This window comes from Nipponia nippon, unplaced genomic scaffold (assembly GCF_047370975.1).
Source record: "Nipponia nippon isolate SJK-2023a ecotype South Korea unplaced genomic scaffold, ASM4737097v1 scaffold_2, whole genome shotgun sequence".
Classification (NCBI taxonomy): Eukaryota; Metazoa; Chordata; class Aves; order Pelecaniformes; family Threskiornithidae; genus Nipponia; species Nipponia nippon.
Window position 1 is genome coordinate 22456264 of NW_028262336.1, and position 23160 is coordinate 22479423.

The 23160-nt window shown below is 37.2% G+C and overlaps 1 long non-coding RNA gene across 2 annotated transcripts in view; it reads right to left on the minus strand.

Moving 5' to 3' along the window:
* LOC148055687 (uncharacterized) overlaps nucleotides 1–22664 on the minus strand; it is a 74373-nt gene extending 51709 nt beyond the window's left edge. For both annotated transcript variants that reach the window (XR_015704998.1, XR_015704999.1), the window contains exons 1-2: nucleotides 22616–22664; nucleotides 19326–19442 (exon numbers count right to left, since the gene is read on the minus strand). This is a non-coding gene — a long non-coding RNA (uncharacterized LOC148055687). The remainder of the gene's footprint in view (nucleotides 1–19325; nucleotides 19443–22615) is intronic.
* Nucleotides 22665–23160: the final 496 nt, after the last annotated feature.

Genomic DNA, 23160 nt, shown 5'->3' on the forward strand with positions numbered 1-23160 from the left:
TTTTTAAATTGGAAAGTATTTCGATCACAACACATGCTAAATGGAACAAATTTTATCATCCCTGAAGTAACCCTTGAACATCACTTACAACAGTCACAAGAACCCATTTTCTACTTTAATCTAAAATTCCAGGTAATGCACATATTAGAAGTGCATTAAAATGCTCTTAACCTGATTGGATTTTAAGGTGATGAAAGGTGAATAAGAGGGCAGATGTGTTAGAGAAGTCTGAAAATTGCAATTCCAACTTCTGAATTATTTATGAAAAGTAGCATAGCAAACAAGTTGAGTAGCATTTCTTTTTAACTTGCAAAATGACCGTTGGCAATTCTCACAATTCAAGTTCAGGCCTACTTTTCCATCAAGGCAACTTCTCACACATAGACTTCCCACAGCTCTAATGTCAAACAAAATACCATGTGCAACACAAAACCATATCCTTTCATTTGGCATTAGAGTCAGGTACAATTCCTCGACAGGGACAGAGGTCCCCCATGTTATGACCAAGGCAAGAGGATGCCTCACTGCACAGATGCAAAAGGAGCCGTCCTCCAGGAGCACCAGGCCACTGGGGAACATGGATGCCCTGGAGATCCTTGGGGGATTATATCAGATGCAGTAGCTTCTAGCAGAGGTTTCAGGGCCTCCAATTGCAGTGCTGATGGAAGTTATGGATCAGTAATGTTAGGAATGATTTCAACCTGTTTCAAAAAACAGATCTTCAGAATTTCTAGTTTCTGGAAACACAGATTTCCTTCCAGCTGGGACTAGACACACGTGACAAGATAGTAATATTTCTTATGCATCACCTTTATAGGCAAACATTTTCACATGACGTACTACCTGAAAATACTATTACTAGTATGAAGAAAATGCAGGCTTTGCTTAAAATGTCATGTCCTGTGTAACACTGCTTAGTATTTATTAAAGAAAAAATTTGTTTCAATACTTAGGTATTTATTTATTCACACTGGTTTAGTACTCGTTTACTCAGTTTAACAACATTTCAGCTCCAGTTTCTGAACCTTGGCATATTTCTGAAATACCTGGTAGCCTTTTATAACTCTTCAAAATAAATGATCATCCAGTACCAGCAAAACATAGTCAAACCTCTTTGTGTATATTCTACTTTCTCAGTAGGAACACATCCCATAGTCATGGTGATAAAGTGTCTGTCTCCACTCTGCCAGGCTGATCAAATATCCAGTTTCCCAATGTGATAGCAAAACCAATGAAAGAAAAACCAAAAATGAAGAATATCTTAATAGTTTAAACTGATTTGATTTATTTAATTTTGCTTTAAACAAGTGTTACATTTTGAGTTTTATTGTTTAACACAGGGAAAGAAAATACCTAGATGTAGTCACAATTCATAAAAGGGCGAATGACACACTGCCTTTGACTTAACGGTCAGGTGCTTAGGATACTCATCAAGGATGTAAAAAGGACAATCTAAAAAATCACCTCCTTGATGAGACAGATATAGGAATAGAGTAGTCAATCTCCCCCTAAAAATACTCCACTGAATGGGAAAAGACAGTAGACAGAGACAGAAAATAAGCATTCTATAGTAAGTAAAACAATTGTCTGGTCATGGCACAGAAAGAACCTAAATTAATTAGGAGATAAGTCATGATCTATCGGAAGTGGAGTTCACTTAAAATTGCTTTATTTAGGTAACAAAATTGTGAAACCTGAAATATTGTTGCAGACTGCAAAATGCTACAGGAATGACAGAAACGTGATAGGATAGATGCTCATGATATATACGGTACTAAAATATATATACATATATACACACACACACATTACCCTGTAGAGAGAACACAGAAATAAAGAAAGTGGTAATGAGACAAAAGAGTAGATAAATTACCAGACAGTCTAAAGAAGGGAGAGCATAGTTAAAAAAGGATGTGCTTGGGTCAATGTTACTTTGTAAATGGGTGAAAAAAAATACCTTTTGGTTCCGTCAACAGCCAACTGCAGATTTTCAAGGCAAGATTTGATCACATAAAATGTCTATGAAGTAGTTTGATTGAATAACAATAGTGAATACTAAAGCATCAACTTTGCTAAGTTTAAAAAAAATATTACTTCTTAAACATTGTATCAGGCAATCAAGAAATCACTGTAAAAGTTTTGGGTTTTTTTTAAACTGGGAACAGCTATTCTCCAAAGAGTATTGTTGGTGACGCTGATGAAATTAGAACCGCGTGTAAGAAAATACTGCCATTTATAGAACACACAGCAAGCAATTTTTAAATCAGACATTTAGAATATGACAAAGTTTAATCACTATTCTAATAACATAAATGATCAGAAAAACAGTTGCAGATACTACTATGTAAATAAAATCCTTTATAGAGAGCTTATGAAAGAGAATTTCCACTAAGGATCTTTATCTGGGAATGAAAGTTAGCACACAAGCTATGTTCTCCATTTGGCTCCCAAGGCTATGTAAAGCCTTATTTTGCAAAAGGAATACAGGGGAAAAAAGTGATCATGTTAATTATGTAATCAAAAAGTATAATAAAATCTCTATGAGTTTTGCTCAAATGCAAGTACAATCATGTCCTTGGCTATTTAAGATTTTTCATTAAGTTTACTCCAACCAAATTCTGAATTGATTATAAATCAGTCAAGTTTCCTTTCCCATTAGGTTCTGCTATCAGCTCTAGTCGCATAAGACCATGTTATAGCTACTAGAATAAGCTTTACATATTATGATACATCAGGAGATAACATGTGTAGAGAGAATGACTGGAAAAATAACACAAGGTTTGTGATATATGGATTCAATTGTCCTCAAAAGCAGTTTTTGTTCTAGTCAAAGATTAAAAAACCCCACTGATTCTCGCTTGCTTCATTGTGGACTTGGATGTATAGATGACCATTTTGTACTGTATTTTAAATAGAAAGGAAGTATCTGTGGACACACACCCACAGCAAGAAGGGGAGGAGAAGAGGAGACCCGAGGGAAATCCTTTAGGATTGAATGTGTATTATCAACTAGTGCAACAAACTAAGTAAAAGCTAAATAAATGGATTTTCAGTATTTGCAGCTAGAGGCTTCCGAATTAGAATACCTCAATAATTAGCTCAGATGAAATGTAATTGCTCATAGAATTACCAATGTCTTCATTAGTAACTGGCCCTTTGGTATGGATTATCACATAAATCTTTTTCCATACTGTATCTAATTGAAAGTAAACAAGCCAAAGCTTGGTGTAAACCTATTCAACATACACAAATTAAGCCAGTATTTATGCTAGATCTTATTTTCTCTGAACTCCACTATCCATTTTCAGTGCCTAATAAAGAATCAAATGCGACAGTAATGCTTAGCTGGTCCCCTGCCAAAATGCTTGATGTTGAGTCCCTGCCTAAGTTAAGTATATAAATTGATATAGCAGATCTTCCAGCTCCAAATCTGAGGCAGCTACTTTCCCTGAATTGCAAGCTTCGCGTTATGAATTAAACATCAAGATACATTTTCAAGACACATGTATGTGAGCGAGAGAGGGGTTAGGGAAGCGCCAGGGGTCCCAGACGTACACCAGATCATATCGCCCCTGTCATGCCAGCAGCCCTGTGCTATCCCGGGGGAAAAACCTATGCACAAAGAATCATAGAATGGTTTGGGTTGGAAGGGACCTTTTTAAAGGTCATCTAGTCCAACCCCCCTGCAATGAGCAGGGACATCTTCAACTAGATCAGGTTGCTCAGAGCCCCATCCAACCTGACCTTGAATGTTTCCAGGGATGGGGCATCTACCACTGGTCTGGGCAACCTGTTCCAGTGTTTCACCACCCTTATCATAAAAAATTTCTTCCTTAAGTCCAACCTAAATCTACCCTCTTTTAGGGTATGGTTTTACCATGCAGATGTCCTGTTGGGAAGGTGGATGTATTGGCAGCTGCAGCAGGAGCTAAGCCACTGTCATGCAGCTTTGGTCTCCTCAAAGACAAGTGGCTTCAGACTGCTGCCAGAGGGATGCTGCTGTAGTGGAGAAAAAGGCTTCAATGACTTTGCATCTCTCCATTCCCTCAAAATGAATAAGTAAGAAGCATGCCCTGCCAAGAAAGGAGGGGAGCCACACATAATATAGCTGGAGATGCTGGCTGCAGGGAGCAACAGTGACACCCTGGTCTCTGGTACCACTGATAAACAACAAGCAATATGCTTCTGCTTAAGGAGACAGTCCTAGGCACTCAAGGCCAGGAGCCACTATTTTCAGATTCATTTGGTTTGAAAACCTGGGAGACACAAATATTGTGCCTTATTCACAACTTGGGCAAGTTGTTACAACAGACACTACGATCTTGCTTAGGCGATGGTGTTTCTCTATTAATATTGTGCATTTGGAAGGCAGGACACAGCATTTAATATCTTCCCAGAAACATGAGTAAGATCATTACTGGTACACTAACTTTATTACCTTAGCTTTATTAAATAAAAGTAACAGGTACTTGTATATTATTTCAGTAGAAGGGTAAGTAAACTCTCCACACTGTATTCCTACACATTGCACATTGACTGAGGAAGACAGATACATAAACTATTTAAATAATCTTTATGTAAATTCTTAAATGAAATTCTTCCTGTTGCCTGGAGCTATCAATACCATTTACAGCATATGTGCAATGCAATAAAATGAATAATGCTTTATTGTATGTGCGACTTCTCAGCATGATACAAAGAAAAGTTTCTCTGAAAAGCGGGCCTGAAGCCAGCCTCCAGACAGCATATGCCACTACTTATTTCACTTTATAATCAAAACATTACTCCCAAGACAAAAAAATAGTGTTAAACTTTGTGTTATCATAGCTGCATAACTCCTTTTGCCCTGTAAGGGGGGGGGCGGGGAAACCAAGCAGTTCCTTATACAGCATGTAAGGGGAATGACAATAGCTGTTTGCACAACTACTGGTTGTGTCTATCTGTTTACACCTACACATAAATAGGTTATTAGGTATCACAGCAGATTTAACAAAAAGTCGATATATAAGTCCAGGCAAAAAAGCCTAGGATATGTTGGCTCCAAGCCAGAAAGGAAGGTTGCAGTTATATCTTATTGACAGAAGGGTTATAAATCCATATACCACCCCACTCCCCCCAAAAGCCTCTTCAAGGCTTTCTCACCACTGCCTTGAAAGAGGAAAATACCAGGCTTTAATTAAAGTATCACCAGCTCTGGAAATCATAAAGATGCTGTCATATCATCCAGGTCAGTGCTTTTCAACTCCAGGTGTGAGGACCCACTGGAGATTCGGAAAAAATGTAGATTAATTCCAAGGGATTAGTGAAAAGGGTTTAAACTTTAATATATTTTTATGATCTGTATGAACTGTATAATCTAAGCTACACAGGAATTTATGGATGCGAAGCTTGTGTAATTCCACAAGAAAGTTCCTAGGTGTTAAGTTGAAAAAGTTTAAAAAAAAATCACCATCCTTAATATGTATATCTCTACTACAAACTTGTCTAACTTCTGTCTTTTTTTACATAGTAAAATACATAGTATTTGCAACTTCCTTTGATATTAATTTGATTTTTTTTTTGCCTCCTCATCCTTGGAGGAAAGTCATTATTACCTCTCAATAAGCTAAGATAACCTAATACAAGTGCTCTAATGGAAATATCTATTTTAACCTATGACAGTTATTACTGTGAAAACAAGAAGAATTAGAACCATTTGTTTTCATGCTTTTACAGTGAGAGAGCAGACTGCTGCTTTCAGCAAGCTTGTAAAGCACCCTCACAGAAATGCTTTCTGGATTTTTCTGTGGAATTTAATTAGAATGCATTACTTCCCAGGATCACCTCAGCAAGAACCACCTTTTCTAACAACTGCTTAGTAACATTTTCACAATACTAATGTATTTAGATGATTTGTATCCAGGTTTCCCAAAAAACACCACACCCCAAGTTACATACACTTTAAAATACAGACATTCCTGAAGAAATGTGCTAAATGCTACTATTTTTATGTTGATTCTAGAAGTATTCTACATATCAGATATGGAAAATACTGAGGAATATGCAGAATTTCTTCTTTTTTGGAGGAAAAAAATTAACTTCAAACACATGTAATCTGTCATCAGGAAGTCACAGGCCTTCTCAGTGGCTGACCTTGTAAAGGACCAAAGAATCTATTAGACAGGATTCAAGAATGGCAAGATTTATGGGCTGGCTGTGGTAGTGAGCATAAATCACACCACTACTTTCACTCAGAGCTGATGTGAAGAAAGACCATGCACATGACAGAGGGGCCAAAAGTGGTCAAATGTTTCTCTATTGGATTATATTCTTATCAGACATGTAGCCAATTTTAAACACTTAGAATTAATTTATTTGCTTTCTTTCTTAATAAAAGTGAAGCTAGCCATCTTGAGATCTCTCATAAAGCTAAAGCTTACAGGTGTTGCTACACATGGCTTGTGTGCATGATGCCCCTCATCACGTTTACCCTGCATGCCACTCAATTTCAACTTGAAAACACAGAATCACAAAATTACCTCTTTAAAAGGGTTTGAATGAAGGAAAGCAGAATTTCTCGTGTAAAAAGATATCAAGACAAGATAAATCAAGTAGCCAAAATGATAAAGTTATTTTCCATAGAATAAATAGGTGCATCAACTAGACACAAATGTTAATGACTATTGAAGCTGGATTTAATACTTATACTATGAAAAATAGTAATCCTTAACACAAGACCACATGCAATAAATAGAGACCTCTTGCATACAATTTAAATTTTTTGTCTTGTGGTTGTAGAGCTTTTGTTGACCAAGCTAAATATCCATCAGATAAGGTACCAATTCAGCAAACTATTCTTACACTTCATTGCAAAAGTCTTATTCTTCATAGATTTGAATAGAGCTAAAGCACCTAACTCCCCTGTTTTGCTGAACAGGGGCAGGCTCTATGTGCTATGAATTCAGCATGTTTAAGCACATTGAGAACTAAAACAAAGGATTCGTCCCAACAAACATGTTACTCCAACATTCAGGGTCTTTAAGAGAGAGAAACCTTTGGAGCAATGGGGGGATAACAATGCTGCCACTGAGTTTCAAGCCAGAGATAATGACGACGTACACCTGCCAGATGAAGTTAGCAGGTTCACACAAAAACCTGTCATACTTGTGTTTATTTTTGTTAACAGACATGTATAAGCTCATGCTGTGTACAGTGGCACTTCAAGCGCAGCATCTGCTTTCCGATTTGTACGTGAGCAAACATATTTGTTAAACTCACTCTGCAGTTGACGGACAGCCCAGTGAAACAACTAACACAGGCTAAGTTTGCCTGTCACACACATGCATAAATTAATATGCAAAATTACACCTAGAACTGCAAATGCCCTCCTCCTCATCTTTTTAAGATAGTCTAGAGAGCAATAATAATTCTACGTCTCCAAAATATTTGTATAGCACAGGTGTCTGCGCATGGTCCTGGGCAGCTGTGCTAGCTGAGCCCATGTTGAGTGGGGAGGTTGGCACAGATGACCTTGAGAGGTCCCTTCCAACCTCAGCTATTCTGAGAACACCCGATCACTTTCTGCATACAACTAAACATCTTATACATTTTGCTGCTTCAAATGAGATTTTAAGGAAAAAAAAAGTGAAATATATCTTTCATGCAATGCTCTTGAACCTTTAAATTCAGGTGGAGAGTGCTAAGTATAAACATTGTGAAACTTGAAGCCTCGCATTTCTCATAAAGTTCCCTTGGGAACTTCATGCTACTCTAAAGCAAAAAAACCTAAATGTTTTATACCAGGTGATTTTTGAGTCTGTTACTATTGAAGACAGATTTCGAATGTGCACTTCAGGAACAGACATCTCATGTAAATGGAATCATTAATTCATTTCAAATTAATAAATAATAAAATGTTCTAGCGAATCAAACTAGCAGGCAGTAAGGGGAAAGTGCTTGGCACATACACATACATATGTATCTGCAGTATTACAATATACATGATAAAAATTCCCCTAGGCTACTTTTCTATAACAGAAAAAATCATAGGATTTACTACTAGTAATGGTCAATGCCAGAGTTTTTGAAAGGAACACAGACTGCAGATAGAACATAAAGAGGATAGCATGCTTTGGACTTTAACTATACAATACAGTATTTCTTAGCAGCAAAATAAAACTTAAATTCTTCTCAATAGGCTTTTCTTTTTAACTTATAGTTGAAAGACATATGTCTGATAGTATTTTCCTAAACTTTAGCAATAAAAAAAAAATCTAGTAGATGCTATTAATTCCCTACCTTTAATGCAAACTGAGGAATTTGAAAACATTCACTTTCACAGTAATAGATTTAAGCAGACAAGAAATAATCTGCATTTTCTGCTACATATTAGGATAATGGAAACAACATTCTTACCCATGTATTTTTAATGATATGACCCTACAACTACGATGCATAGTCACAAAGCACTGAAACATCATCTAACAAGATGAGAAAGCTGTGACTTATTTGATCTGATCCAGAAATGAGCTGTCAAAGTTAAATTGTTATGTAATTAATTGTGCATTTGCTGGCAATTTTTAAACTGTGAATGAAACACTGTAGTGAAATTGCAAATCATTGAACACTTTCATCTAATACATTTGAGATAATCCTTTGAAGACCACTTCCCCTGAACAGAGTGTTAATGAGAAGTTCCTCACTTTAATAAACTGTCATCTAATAAGTATAACCAAACAACAATTTTCTTTAAAAAAATCTTTCTTAGATGGCCATCACTGGATGGATTCCATAACTGGTGTTGAGATATTCAACAGAAATATTCAAGACCTTCAAGAAATAATTCACCTCCAGAGTGAGCACTGAAATGGCCTAAGTGGGAGACAACACAAGTTTAAATTAACCAATTTACTGCACAGGACACCCTGCATTTATATCACTACATGCCTGCAGTTAGATAGTCTTCCATTCCTCTCTCAATTGTATTCAAAGCAGAGCTAGAAGTGCTACTAATGACCTTTTAACCTTGTTTCACTCTTCATCCTAAGGATGCCACTTCCCAGTTCTCCTCCCTCTCCCTGCCCCTTCTGTATCTTTACACAATTTATTAGTTATTAACCATGACTTATGCAGATACATTGACAGTTTTCCCCAGATTTTTTTCTTTTGGAAGTTGAGATTTGGTGTTGCTGTTACCAATAGTCAAGGCAACTCCTGAAATACATTTGTTAGCTTTTTTTCAGTCAAGGTTTGCCATTCTAAAACCTTTGCTAGGCTATATTCCTCCTGGAGGAGTGAGGGTCTAAATGCAGAACAGCAAGTGGCAGGATGAAAAATGAATATCTGTTTCCCAAGTGTCACCGAGTCAGCATAAGAGCTGACAGCATGAAGATGAGCAAATGTTGAACTTGTAGTGAAGTAGCTACTAATGCTGGAATCCAGGCTTGGTATTTTCACTCTAATGAAGCTTTCACAGCACTTGTTTATGGGGAGTTCTCTCTTTAAAGAGGCTAAAATGACTTTGCTGTTGGGTTTGTTTTGGGTTTTCTTTGTTTGTTTGTTGTTTTAACATTGGAAGAAGTGAACTCCAAACAGCAACTGAAAAGTAAAAGAGACTTTGCTTAAAAACAAATCTACTTCAGCTACCCAACATGTTAAACTAGCTTGTTTGAACTATGAGCTTCTTGCCAGAATATCCTTTTAGATGTTTATTTCAACTCACCAAGACCTAAGAGTTTATGGGTATGATAACTTTTTAAAATAAAGTATATATGAAAAGGGCAAAGAAAGACAACTGAATCCTGGAATACTTTAAAATGCAACATAAATAAAACTCCAAGCTGTATCTCAATAAATATACATTAGGACACTTAGTACTTGTACAGGTTCCAGGATTAAGCATTTTATACTACATGCATTCTATCATTCTCTTTACTGCCAATTTTTATTATTTTTTATGTAGTTTACTACCACAGTGACTGCCAAGAACATTTTCGAAGCCTCATACATTCTGTTAAAACATCAAGAACACCATATTTTCAAAAATGAAAGATTTACTTCAAATGATATCAAATGAAACTTTTTTCCTAAATTGTATCAAGTGGTGTTTTTATTCATGTCATATTTTCTAATAGTAAATTTACCTTTTATAAAGGAATACAAAAATTGGTTTTGAGTTTGGTGCTAAGATCATAGGATCATTTTTAATTCCTACACAATGAGGTGAGTTCTGTCCCACTTAGAGCCGTGGGTGCCACAGCAGAATCAACAGTTATCTGCATCAAATCTTGTTTCCAGGAGATGACATCTGAGGTTCTCAATTACGCATACATTCATTATAAAGTTCTCATTATTCAAAACTAAAGCTTCCCAGAAATCAATTGTTGAGCATTTAACCTGTTGCAGACCTCAAACACTGAACCTTCTACATAAAACAAACCAACCACCTACCCCACACACCTGCTATCAGAAGCATTCTTCTTATGTAGCTGCTTACAGCCCATAGCTAACTTTTTAGCATCCTTCATGTTAAAAAATATCCTAGATATTGAATTGTATTAGACCATGAATTCAAGAGTTTAACAGTGTGATTGTTTCAGTTTCTCTTAATTTTTCATATAATAAAAATATAACATCTACTTTTGCAATGCAAGTTCTAGTAAGAAGGTAAAACCACACCCTGTACCTGCTCTCCTTTACCTCTTGTCTCTCTCATTGATCTTTGATTTGTTAAGCTAGGAGAACTGAAGACCAACAGAATACCTGCACTCTGTGTATGGAACATGGACACAATACCTGAAGAATAAAGGTCTCATCTCCTACATCAGGTCTAATTTCCTATGTATTGCTGCCCAATATGAAACAATTCATTTCTTGTTCCCCATAATAACCTTTCAGAGAAAACAGGGTTTTTCATCCCCTCAAAGATGCAGACTAGCAATCCTGGGGAAAACAGCTACAGAAAAGGCAGTCCATATCCTTAGGCAACTTTATGTAAATTACTCATAAGGAAAACCTAAATTTATGCTTAGATAGTTCACACAGTTTTCATTAGAATTTAAGCCCTTTTATTAACTCATACCAAAAAGTCATGTTTTTGTCACTTCAGTAACAAGAACCCTTTTGTCCTCAGCTACTTAGTTAGCACCTATTAGTTTCATAAACTATTACCACAGATTTTCTACTTCCTCATTAATAATAGGTGGTCTGCTCAAGTTATCTCCTTCTGTACTTAATGCTAAAATTATTCTTATGTTCTGTTGTAAGATTTCTGAAAATTACATTGTAGTGGAATCTTTAATGATGATGTATTAGGTTTAACAGTGTATTGTTTGACTTATCTTGAATCTCTCCGAAATAGGCATGACATGAAGTATTTTCTGATTATTGGCCACAAAGTGGAATGTCTGCATGCTTAATATCTTATACTTTTTGTAGAAGTCAATGAAGATCAATTCTAAAAAAAAAAATTACAGTATTTGTAGATTGCATTAACTTTGCACAGCATCTTTGCCTGGAAGGAGGATTTATGACAAATGGAAATATAATTAATTGAAAGCAAAGCATACTTTCTGATCAAACTTAAATTCCACAGCTCATGTAGGAGTTCAGCTGCATTCCAAAATATTATATGCAGTTGCTTTTTTTTTTTTTTAATACTGTGGCTAAATTGAAGCAGGCAGCAAACATTTTGCTTTTCAATTAGCCAATACCTGCAGCAGGAATACAGACAAAGAGATAATACCTTAAAGAAACACTCTATTAGTTTCTTCTTCCATCAAGAGTTTCTGCAAAGGGTGTTGCCTAGACAAATGAAGACAACCAGACCTCTTTTCAGAAATGTAACATATTATTGGTTAACAGTCTTTTTTTTAAAGGGCTACTTGCCAATTTTAAAGTGGCTAAGATTAACCATTCCATTAAAAACAAACAAAAATCCTCCTTTCAAAATGTAGTGTTGTTATCCATTAGCAAAGCTGCATGATATAAGAGATAAAGGTTAAGTACTAAATCATGTTCAATTGCTTTAAAAAACTTCTGGTACTTTGGTAGGGTAAAGGTACATGCATATAGTGTGTTTTCAAAGGTATTTTGAGACCTTTATTATGAGACTTGCAGCAGTCACTTTGTATTAAGGCTGAAGCTTCCTTCATTAAAGCTACGTTCCCCCCACCTCTCCAACAAAGACTGCTGAACCAGAAATAAGATTTCTGTTTGCAGTTCAAGAATTTTTTCTTTTATACATAGATATGTACAAACCACCTTTCCTTCCACATATAAAAAGTAGCATCAAATTTGCACAGGCAGAAGTGAGAACATGAGTTTTAGGTGTATTATTCACACACATGCCTCCTATTCTTTCCAGCATGGTACATCACGATCTCAAGAACAAAGCCTTTGAGCTTGTTTTTTCTACAGAAATCACTCAAATGTCTCTAAATGCCTTTACACACCCACGATGAGGGTACAGAAGACAGGTCTGGCCCCATCATCACTCAGTTCCTTCATCACAACTTAACTCAAACATTTACTATCACTCCACAGCGAGGAAGCAGTAATAGAGAAGGAACAACTGCAATGTAACACAACATGCCTGGAGAACTTTGGTTGTCCTACCCCCAATTATTCTTACTACACCACCTGAATATATAACAGGTGGTAATGCACAAGCAAAGATTGCTAAGGCTTGTCATCTGGCTTTAATCTAAATTTGGATCAAAGAGCAGGTCTATCAGAGACTCGACACAGAATCCCAAGTGAGTGCTCACCAGCTCTCTGCAATAGGATGCTTCACAGGAAAGCAATACAGGTTAGTTTTATTTTGCTGGAATGAGCTTCAGTTTCATTTAAAGGGTATGAACTGATTACCTTAAAACAATTTAATACATTCTACAACACATTCTGATAATCTTTGGCGAGACTTTAAAAGTACATATGTATTTCATTAGTACCTACTTACCTAGAAAGAGATATGAATTGTAGGTGATGATTTCCTTTAAATGAAAGTTCTACAGTATATTTAAGTAGAGTTTGAGGCGCAAGCTGGGACTGCAGAGTGGTTCAGAAATGGGTACAGGGGTTCCGGCAGGCAATACCTCCCTCCCCAGTTCTCCTATCCCAAATATTTTCTTTCCAGAAAAGAAATTTTTCCAGCATAAGTAACATAGAATACAGCGTTAGGACTTCCACATTGTTGTTGCATTTGTGGGCGCTCACTTGCTCTACAAATTTTCTCTACTTGTGATAGTCCCATTAATACCAGATTAATCACATGAAACCTACCCTAGCACACATTCGCCAAAATGCAATAAATTTCTAATACATATTACATATGCACAGAAGACTAATATGTCTGCAAGTGCATGTATAATTTTTAAGGAACAATTGCAACTTTCCCCATTTACATGGCCAGCCAAAAGGAGAAGTTTTATATTTCAGAGCACCAGCGTAGAGACACTCAAACTAGGAACAGCAATTCAACTTGACCTGGTCCAGGAAGTCTGCAAGCCTATTCAGTCCTTCTTTTGCATTTTTTTTTCTCCAATATCTAAAGGTGTTTATGTTGTATTTGCTGCTTCTAATGAGATGAAATGAGGTTATCCAGAGATTAAAGGGGAATCTCAACAGAGCTTCCCCCCTCCACTTGCCCAACCACAGAAGGGCATTGCCTTCTTTCTGTGCTACCAGGGAGGGATCAGCAGACCAGCTCCAGGAATAGCTGCTCTTCTTGTGTGTGTCAGACACAATCTACTGCTACTCCAGTCCTGCTGATAGCAGAAATTGCAACAAACTTTTCACCTCAGCAAATTCTGAATAGGATTTCACATGGGACACACACACTGGTGTAGTCTGAGGAAGCACTGAATATCAAAGGTCTGCTAGAAACAATCAAGGTGTGACGATTCTTTCGAGGGAAGATGGTGAGCAATGTTAAGTGTAAACCTGCCCAGCAGCTGATGCTCTAATTCACTAACCTGATGACCTTCCTGTAAATTGCAAAAAGCTTTTCTGATATGTTGCTTCTTAAACAGAGATGAAAAAGTAACTTCTTCCAGACAGTTACTGGGCTAAGATTTTACTGAAATCAGTAACTTTGTAGTTGCTGTGAGTTGCAGTATATTGCTGATTTGTTAGGAAGTATATAATTTATCTTATTTTTAAAAGAGCAATTATTCTGTAGATAAACATTTTCACATAATCACAGAAAAAAAATCTGGTTGGAAGGGACCTCTGAAGGCACATGGATCCAACCTCCTTCTCAAAGCTGGGCCAGTTTCCAATTTAGATCAGGTTGCCCAGGGCCTTGTCCTATCAAGTCCTGAATATCTCCAAGGATGGCAATTCCTGAGTCTCTCTGGGTAACCCAGGTCAGTGCTTAACCACACACAGAGTGAACAATCCTTTCCTTGTCTCCGATTGTGATTTTCCTTGCTGCACATCACAACCATTGCTCTTGTGCATCTTTGAGGAAAGTCTAGCTCCATCTTCCTCCACATCTGTTTTCTAGCCCCCAGTGATCTTGGAGACCCTCAGCTGCACTCACCACTTTACCAACACGTCTCTCATACTGAAGGGCCCAAAACTCAATGCAGCATGCCAGATACAGCCCCACAAGTGCCAAAAATAGGAGCACAGCCATTACCTTCAGCCTGCCTGCTATACTTGTGCTAATGCCACACAGTATGTGGTTCATTTTCATCACCTCCAGGGCATGCTGCTGACTCACAGTTGACACTCTGCCCACCAAGACATCCAGGACCTTTCCTGGAGACCTGCATTGTAGGTACATTATACACTTTAAAAAGAATTTATAGATCACTTGTGGCTTTGCACATTTTTTTTTAAAGGCTAGTTTGAAAGACTGACGTAATACAACTGATATGCAGATAGCAGAAATTAACATTAAAACAAAAGCCTGCAATTCATCTCACATCAGGCACCCAGATCAGATCTCAAGTTTCTTCCTGTGAGCGTGCAAAACTGTCACACACTGTTAGGGTACGCCACAGGCTTTGGAGGGGCTGGGTGACCCATTAGCTAGCTGAGATCCCTGCACACGAGGCTGGTCTGTGCAGCATCCGTCCCCCTGGCCCTAGGGCAGCAATGCCACCTGGGTCCTACTCCATATCACCACAGAGCTGCTTATCTTTGCATTGGGAGTCACAAGCCAGGTTACATGCATGCACTTGGCAGATTTGGCCATGCTGGAGGCAAGCCACGGCACCGCAGCACCAATGCGCAGCATCAGGGTTAGCTGAGGTGTGAAATTGGAACCAGTTCTGAGACTTGCTTTCTACATAGGGATTTGACTTCTCTGGTGTTTTATGTTTTAAGCCAAAATCACTAGTCATTTATAAATTTAGAATTATACAAGTATACATGTATGCACATACACACTCCGTATATATGAAATATTTCTTTCATTACCTCCTCAGACAAGCAAAGAGCTGAGCAAGAAGCAGCTACTTACACACAGCTGCTTTAGCCCACAGCAATGTGCAGTGGTTAGAAATAGATACCAAAGCTTAAGTCTTTCAGTTTCTAAGTACTTAGAATTGTCACAATATTTCAGCATCCTATCCATAGTCAAAACAAGTTCCTAAGGTTAAGTTTGTTAAGAAATCCCACATATCTGCCTGCCTTCCCACCGATAACAAGTCACAGTAATCTCAGGATTTCAGGACTGAGAAAAGACATTGTTATTCATTGGTTTTGGAACATGTTTTGGGGCACATTTGTTTTTCCTCAGCAACACATACAGAAAAAAGAAGGGAGAAAAAAAATGGAAGTGAAGTAATTTGAATGCTCGTGTTCAGCTATAAGCATCAATTTTGTGACTCTTCGAAGTCCAGCAAAGACTTCCTTTTACTCTTTCTAAAGGTATATTGATATATACTCCTGTGTATTCCAAGTCAGCTGTAACGCTGGCTGAGCATAACCTGCTATATCATTGATTAAAGCTACCAAATGCAAAAAGAAAACAAAAATATCCCCCACAACATTGTTTCAGTTCAAAAGCTAAGATTATTTTCTCCAAATAGGCCTGTGTTGGGGGAAAAAGAAGTTCCTGCAGGCTGGGGGTCAGAGCTCAGCCAGCCAGCAACACCCACTGCTTTCTAGCATGTTCAGTTTGAGCTCTGAAGCCTCTTGGCTGTAGCACATTGCACAGCCTTTATGCTTGATCATTAAAGAACGCAACCTGTCAACACTGTACGCTGACAGCTCTGAAAAAATAGATTTCTTCTGCAGGAAGCGTGCATCCAAAAACACCAGCATTACTGCTGCATTCTTCAGAGAGCAGACACCTTTTTATCCAGCATCTCCAGAGCTTCAAAGAGAGCACCTGCTTAATCTATACAGCAATGAAATTCCACATATTATGAAACATTCACTTCTTTTGTAAGTCTGAAAATTATTAGATTCCAGGACTCCTTATTCATCTCCTGTCTCAAAATAAAATATTGATGTTAACACTGTTGGAGAATATCACAGAACAGTAATTGTCTGCTCACTGTTCAGGTAACTTAAGACTTCCAACTATATGATTTCTCTAAGTTTGAAACAAGTGTAACTGTTTCAAAACATTCTTCAGATTACTCATGGCTCAATCTTAGAGACATATAAAATATTTTTCTAAAGTTACTTATGAGTATTAAATATAGGCCAGGGTTGTTTTGGAGACAGAGGAGAACCTGTAATATTCAGGTAAGTGAGAAAATCAGAATGGGTGAAAAATTCTAAAAATTACACATTTGAGTAACGTGCAAGAGCACAAAATAAAGAGACACACAGTTTCTTCCATCCTCCAGTCTCCACTTGACACTTACACTGGGTAGACTGAAGTAACTAATGGTAAGCAACACTTAAATAGAGCAAGATGCAGCTCCATGGACCTCAAAAGACAGAGAACAGCTTGAATTAATGTGTAAAAAGAAACATATAGGAATAGCCATTGAAGAACAAAGGGTTTTTAATTTGAGTTTACTATTCAGATTGGAAATGGAAGTGGAACAAATGTTGGTTTCTTTCTAACTTCCATAGCAACCCACTCACACTGAAGTTATGTGACTCAGAAGCTGTTTTCTCTAAATGCAGCCATATGGCTTTTAAACCCTTTTGGTTCAATGCCCAGATACAGAATAATTATTTCTTCATTTTATTGTCCTGATAGACTCTGAATACTCAAACTTTATAATTTTACTCAAATTACTCAAGTTCTTTACATTTCTTGGGTTCCTGCAAGTCAAGCCCAAAGGGCTTTGCTTTTTACTTTAAAAGAAAATGTTAAGAAATCCACAGCAAAATTAGGGATATATCTGACAACTTAAAGAGATTTTACATTTTCCAAATACCTTGTGTATATAATTATACCAAAAAAATATTTGTTCCTTACTTTTAATTTACTGCTTCATTGCCAGAGAATTAAAAATTCACATTTCTCAAATTAAGGTTTAAGTAGTCATCAGCAGTTTTAATAAGTACATATGCTCAAAAGTCTACACTAAATGTCCATCACAGCAGAGTACAAAGTCTACCAAGACTGAAACGCAGCCAGCTTTATTACACTGGACCTGCTTAAATGTATTTCTTAATATTCACAAGCTGCATAGCAACCTCGCAAAATTATTTAAAATTACAGCAAAACAGCATGATGAAAATTCACATCCCTTTTCCAGTGAGAGTTATTGCCAGTTTTAGGAAGACATTTTACATTCAACAAGAACATAATATTTTGTCACACCATTAATGTTTCATTTTTCTAAGTTATATTTTGGTAATTATTAGAAAACAGAAACATCTAGAACTACATGACCGAAAGACCAGCTCACAGATGAAGACTGCAGTCTTCAACACCTCTCATCAGCCAGAAACTCACAGTAGGTTTAGAACCATGGAAAGTATATTTCACAGCACAAGCGTCCTCATGTTGTCCACTTTGAAAACAAACTGTTTTAAGTTACTGTTTCTGTGTTTCTTTCCAACATCCCGTTCTTTCCAATAGCATTCACCAGTATTTCATAAAACAAAATGTAACGGGTATGGTAAATTTTTTTAGCACAACACCACAAAAAGTAAGTCTTCAAATAGATCTGTTTTTCCAAGTCAAAAAACTAAAATATCAAAATGGAAGCTTTAAAATAAAATCTCCAGAAAACCTACTCACCTTTTTGTAAAAAGACAGTTTACATCACAGAAAAGCTCCTCTGCATGTCTGGTGATTAGCTACAAAATGTTCATGACCCTTACCCTACAACAGTGCTCTATGGGCTGTGAGGTTGGCTTTTAATATCTGCAGAGGCAACATTAAGTTCTGCAGAAGTTTCATGCAGAATTGCGGCAAACAGTTTACATCCAATTTCTATGCCTACAACTTCACCAAGCAAAAGTAAACATAGTTATAGTTCCAACAGCCAAGAACTGCTACTTCTGCCCAAACTGCACAGTGGAATGGACCTAGCACAGGCTACATACGCTAGCCAGCATCATGCTTGTAGTCATTGACTAGAGTAATAGAGAGCAGATAGCCTGTAGTTGGAAAAAGTACAGCGTTTTCCCCACTTTAGAGAGTAAATTAAGGATGTGAGAATCTCAGCTCACCTGTAACATGTATTTCCTAAAGTTGGTCTGACATACCTCAAAAAGAAACGTCTATCCACTTCCCTCTAATTTCAATGCCTCAAAATTATCACTTACAGATTTCCCCCTTCCCCAGTTTGACACAAAATGCAAGCATCTTTTATACTAAATATATATTAAAAAAAAAAACCCCAAACAATAGCCTCTTGTTACCAGCCCTTAGATACAGTCTTCAGATCAGAAACACGCATAATGCTTCATTTTTGAAAATTAAATACCCAAGAAGCAAGGTACTTTTTTCCTCCTGTCTGCATTCTTGTAGCTGTTATTCTGCACCACCATCAGTGAGACGGGAACACAACATCGAAAATATTTATAGCATTGGAACAAATGCCTTTCTGAATATTACATGTTTATTGCAGATATCACAGCTAAGTAATACAAAGCGTCCATGTCTGTAATCTCTTAAACAACTACTTCACACCTAGAGACCCAACAATGGATAACAACAGGAGATTTATTTCAAGTCACACTCCAATCACAGAGCACAAGAAAACAGATTCGAGCATCTGGAAAATCCCATAAGGCATTGAGACATCAATTTCCAAAGAGCATTTGACTTTTCAACTGAAGTACTTCAGAATTTGATATTCTTATTTCTTGTCAGCAGTTCACACAAGTTCAGCAATTCATCACACGCCCTCGTTTCTCCAACCAATGCTATGCAATATTGAGCAAATGGAAAATTGTAGTAAAAGGTCTTCACTTACCTTGTCCTTGTCCACTGATCTGGTGACTCCACAGCATCAGAATTATTGCAAATATCCAGTGTGTCTGTCCAGTTACTCTGATGCTTCCTTGTCTTCCAGCCATTGCATTATTGGATGCTATACAAAGAAATATTATTGAATGTTTTAGTTATAACCCTTGGGAAATATATATTTGGGTGGAGGAAAACAAAACAAAATCCCCACAAATTTACTCAGTACATATCTGTCACTCTACTTTAATAAATACTCACTGATAGAAATGCTTTTTCATTCAGAACCTCCCTGACTGTTTGCTCAAGACTGTTACCTCATAGGCTACTACAAAATGGAAGTAAATTGCTTTGAAAATGCATGACTTTACCCTTCATACAGAGGTCCTAAATATCACAAAAAAAAAACCAAACCAGGTTCCAATCCTGCCAGCTTTAGGAGTCCTGAAAAAGCAGCAGTTCACTGAGTCATTTTAAAGTTTTGCTGTATAGTACAGAAACTCTTCTGAGGCAAAGTCCCTCAGTCAGTGTTTAACTTGAATTTTTAAAAAGTTTGGGTTTTTACACCATTGAGTTGTGCCAGCAGCTGCATTTCAATGTGGGCTTTCCTGGACCAACTATGTCTTCCAGTGGTCACAGTTTCCACATCACTGACACATGCTGCAATTACCTGTTTATTATTCCCCCTCACCTCCTTTCTTTGGGACTCTGACTCAGGTCAGCTTCTTCAAAAGATCTGTTTAATCAAATACCAATTTGTCAGAACTGTACTAATTACGCAGGCCTGGCTGGACCCTGGCTGAAAAAAATTGTAATTCCTAGCCTAAAGCACAAGCAAATATCACAGAAATTGGTATATGAAGTTAGGTAATTCATCCAACATGTGGGAAATCTTGCAACAAATCCTTATATTGTTTTAAAAAGGATGTTATTTTTAAAATTTCTTGTGTTTTTCCATTATGAAATTCTGTATTATTGTTAACAGTGTTGCACAAATTTATAAAAATAGTTTTAAAAAAACAGGAAAAATTATAACAGAAGGGAATATTTATGTACTGGCTGATTAAGCATACTTTAAATATTGTTATTGTAAGTTTCATTTAAAAAAAAACAACTGACAGAAGTATTTAACAAAGCCACAGATGCAGAAGCCCTCCATAACAAAAGACTCAACTGACTCAGTAATCCTTAGTCCTCAATTCTGATCTATACTCTCCAATAAAAAAAATAATCTCTGCTTTATACAATTAAAAAAATTTATTATTTATGCAATAAAAAGCCAAGTGAAACTACACAGTCTGTCACGTAGAAGAATATTAGGCATGAGTTTCCCCCCTTCCCACCTACTCCCACATACGGAGGGAAGGAAAGCAATGGAAACTCCAAGAGTTTTCTGGCTTGGTTGGGGGGGGAGGGGGAAGGAGGTGTTCATTTTCCCTGTTTGTTGTGACACTCAAACTTTCAGACTTTCACTTCTTCATTTAATCAGTCCTCCAGCTGCTGACCCAGATCACTAGATATCTCCTCACATAGTTGTTCAGAATTAAAATTGGCTTTTGCTTCAAAACTGGTTGTGGAAACTAGCCTTTCTGCACAGAAAAATTCCCCAGTGTTGCAATCACCTTGATTTTCTCATTATGAGTTTGGTTTAGGCTCCACTAGAACAGCTGTTATTTCAGCAAAACAGTGCCCTCCCCAGCCAGCACTCAGCAGTTCCTCCCCTTACCCTCTCAAGCAGGCATATGGAGGGAAGAGAGAAAGGGATGCTACAACACTTTGTTTGTTTGTTTTGCCTTGCCTTTTTTGGGCTGTTTAACCCCAAGAGTAGTCCCAAAGCAAAAGTACAGAACAATGAATATGAATCAATGCCCTAAAAATATATATGTTTTACCACTGCAAGGTCAAAGAAATAGTTTTGTAAAAACAGTATCTCGGAAAAAAGATATTCTGTTTCATTAACATTCTTTCCCCAAACTAACAGACACATTTTTGATTCTCAGTGTAAGCAAACAGATGGTGTTCAATTAGTTATTTACCTACTTTACTACTATTAATTAAAATCTCCAAGATAATTTTTGTTTTCACTGTGTCTACGGAAAGCCAGAGTTCCATAAAAATCTGGCATTTGTATCTACAGCCCTGCTAGTTGTAATATAAATATCACAACTAAGAAAGCATTAAGATGCCTTATCTGAACCCCACAGGGAAACATTTAACTTTTAAGAAGGGGTTTTTGCTTGAACATTCATAACTAGTGAACAGAGGAAGATGACGGCCATCTTACTAGGAGGAAGCCTAGAGGTCAAGGTCCATAGTATTCAAAATGAGAACGGAAACAGCAAAAACTGTGAATTTTGATTTTGGGTCAGAGAGACATTTTCTTCACACTGAAGCAACCATCCGTGGAAGAAAGACAACAAGCGAGGCAGAAGGAGGTGCAGGGGATGGGACAAAGCTGCATGCTTCATAACACCACAGGACTGCAAAGAGAGAGAGAGAATCTAAGCCTGATAGATACCATTCCTGTTATAGTTCTTGTCCTCTATGAGACAATTTATAAAGGAAAAGAAGCAAAGAAAAGCTACTACCACGTATGTAACTGAAAGTTAAAACCAGAGCTTTCATTTGTCAAGGAAGATTCAACAGGAGGCTGTTGTTATAGAAGCAGAAAACTGACTCAGAACCCAAAACATAAGTCTCTGAATCCTGAACCTCTCTTTCCACACAATAGGTGCAGGGAAACAGGTTTATCTCAAGCAAACACATTTCTTAATTAAAGAACAATTGTTCTAAGAGAGGCTACACTTGCATAAAAAAGCTTAACTGCCAAGTCTATGACAACCTTTATATCATTTGGGTTTACACTAGTGTTGCTTCAGCCCTTCTAATACAGGAATAAAATGACCAAGGACAGAATCAATTCATCAGTATGCTGAATTAATAGGAACAGCAGGTACAACATATCAGGAGAGGCAGAGGGGAAGAGAAGTCTTCTTTTTCTCCCTCTTTTTTCTTTAGTTATCTTGTGAAAGAAGTGACAAGAAATTACATTAAAAAAAAATCCAACAAACACCAAAACAGATTTTAAAAACATACTTAAATTTTTGTTGTTACAAGACTTATTGAAGGAAAGCCAAGAGATACACAAATCACATCCTCCAAGGGACAAAAACCTCATTAATCACTCTATCCAACTCTCCAGGGAAAATCTATTTTTATTCCCCCCCTCCCCAAACCTGTTAGAAGAGAAAAGTATCAGAGGAGAAAAAACACCAGACTAACAAAGATATAAAATCTTACTTATAGATCTTCCTTCTCACTACTCCATCTCCTAAATCAACCATTCTCCCTTCACTGGGGGAAAGAAAAACAAGGCAACCCCCACACCCTTTATGGTCTCTCCAACCAGGGCTCAGGTGAAGTAACGAGCACCTCAACATAACCTAATGCAGCTGTGCTCACACAACAATTTCTGCACCAGAAAGTACAGAGAAAATATCAATCACCACCACTATTTAGTCTTTTTTTTTTTTCCACTAAACTTATGCATATAACAGTACTTTACCTGAAAAACAGCTACAAGAACTACACTTGCCAGCTTCACAGCTAAGAGAAAATGGCAAGGGGACCTTCTTGCCATTTGTTGACAATTAGCTGTAACTAATTTAGAGTGAACCAGGTGCAGTCAGTTGGCAGGAAATCAGAAAACATAGATAAATCTGTCATATAAAGGACTGTAACAAAGTTTGAAGTTTGTTTCAGACAAGACTTTTGCTGAAGTAGTGTTGGCATGAAAAGCTAGGAGGCTTTCAGTTGTATTACCAGAGATTTGTTGCTCTCTCAGT